Raw genomic sequence first — 2,500 nt, forward strand, 5'->3', positions numbered from 1 at the left:
TTGGATTGTCTCCGTCCTTTTTGATTGGCCCAAGTAATTACTTTGGTTTTGGTTTTATGATGTGCTCGATTGAAACTCACTCTATCGGTGATCATTGAGTAATTGATGACCAAATACATGTATTTTGTGTCCTATCGATTTACTTATCGATGACATCAATGAATCATCAGTGTTAGAGCGGTTTTCAATCGAGTGTCGAAAGTAATTAGAGAGTTGCTTTGGTTTATGATTACTTCACTCAGTGATTGGTTCAATGTTCTCACGCCATTTTTTCAACCAATCAGAAGTGAAACCAAAACCAATCGAGGCTCGCGCGTGCACATTTTCCCGCGCGTTGTATCGGCAACATGTAATTACTTCGAGTTTTGATTGGTTTACCCAGGATTGCCTCCGTCCTTTTTGATTGTCCAAAGTAATTACTTTGGTTTTGGTTTTACGACACTCATTTGAAAACCACTCTAATGATTCGTTGATGTTTTTGATTACACATTGATTACCCATCAATTACTCATTGAATTCATGTATATTTTTATTCTGCACCTACATGTATATTGCAATTTTCTGGCATTTTTCTTCATTACAAATGACTTTCCGGGTTTGAATGAATGGTTTGCAACAATAATAGTAGGCAAAGAGGAATAAAACATTGTATGTGAAAGGGGAAAGAAACTGAATTCATAGGAGTCCAAGACTTATCAGTCATCTATTATATAAAGGCCATCAATGTGAAAGATGAAATGGAATGTGTTTTTAGTGTGTATTATATCAATGACCAATCAATGTCATCAATGAGTGATCAATGCAATCAATGACTACAGAAAACGGGATAAGTTCTGGCCTAATGGGTCACTTGGCTTGTTTGCAGACTTACCGTTAGGACCTTCTTACGTCCTTATTACTTTTTTTGCCAGTTTACTACTATTTGGTCAATTGTTTAAACTATATATTTCTAATTACCTCTGTCAAAGGTGCCATTAAACTTACTATAAGACCCTCAAGGCCAAGTCTAAACGAGTTTTAACTCGTGTGAGGAGGGAAGCTAGGCTGCCCCAAGTGGGTAATAAACAAGAGGAAAGTGTCATAACTGCAAGAAGGAACCAACGGTGCCACAATGTAAGTGAACAAGTATTCAACAAAACCAGAAATCTTAAGCATAAAACTATATTTGAAGCAGCTTTACATACATGGGTCTTAAAACGTATTATTATACATTGGTGTCACCAGCTCGATTTTGATTGGCTATAAGCACGCAGCTAATTCTTGCTTTCTGTGTTTCTCTTATGTCATACCTACAGACAATAGATTTTATCTAAAGTATGTAGAATTGATGTCATACAACTGTACCTACAGCCAATAGTTTTATACATGCGGAAGTGACGTCACCTAACACACTAACCAGCAGCTTATCCAAAGAAATGGATAATTAAGTCACTCCTCTTGTCTTAAGTTTACAAGTGCAGCTCAGGAATATGCATGAAACAATGATTGGATTCAGTTTTCGCATGATATAATTATCAAGCCCTCAGTTTGTGTTATCTGCCTCAGAGATTGGCTTTGGCAGATTACACAAACTTTGGCCTTGATAATTATCACTAGCATGCTCAACCTCATCCAATAATTGTTAATTGGCCTACCCATGAACTGAAGTGCAGTGTTTGACTTGCAACATTTAAACCTGTTAGTAAAATCTTCATGCCATAGGGACCAGTTATATTAGGTTCAACTTGGCTTTTACTAGACTAAAACTTTGTAGCTTTGCATTAAAACTACAAACATATTTTGCTGTAATTACTTAATGTTTTTTGTATTATGGGCCAAAACCAGGCCTTTTAGCTGCTTTTGTTACTTATTAATTCGTATATTTCATGTATTCCTTGCAGAAACTCAAGTCTTGTCGAGGAGCAATGAGGCAGTCAATGTAATCAGAAGAAAAAAAAAAGCAAACTGGAGGAAGTACTCTCCATTGACTACATGTCACCGGAAGAGAGCGTGTACGAGTCAAATTCAGATGAAGATCATGAGGGACAAGGCAGAATGGCGAAATTAGTTGTAAAATGGTTTGAATGGCGCTCCGATGAATTGACAAGAGAACTGAAAAGTCTGGACAGAAAAGCGAACAGAGCGAGAAGTGAGCGGGGAGGAAGGTGTTTTTGTTGCAAACAGCCTCCATTGCCATCCAAAGTCTGCGCCAGCTTGGGTCTTAAGTGCTGACTTGTTAGGTTAATTGCGAGTGTCAATTGATTAATAACAGAGCAGGGGCATCATTAATACTTTTGGGTTTTCACAGGCAGGCAAAACTATTTGAACTGAACTTTTTTTATATGACAAAGTTTTCACTACATGTAAATGGTCAAACCAGCCAGGAAAATCATCCTCACAGCCAGTCAATTTTCCTGATTCCTGCATGGCTCTTAATGAAAACCCTGTAACAGATTTCAGAGTCAAAACTGTGTCTTGAATTTTGATATAGATATGATGTATACTATTTTATTTATTTGGT

Source organism: Montipora foliosa, chromosome 14, assembly GCF_036669935.1.
Source record: "Montipora foliosa isolate CH-2021 chromosome 14, ASM3666993v2, whole genome shotgun sequence".
Lineage (NCBI taxonomy): Eukaryota > Metazoa > Cnidaria > Anthozoa > Scleractinia > Acroporidae > Montipora > Montipora foliosa.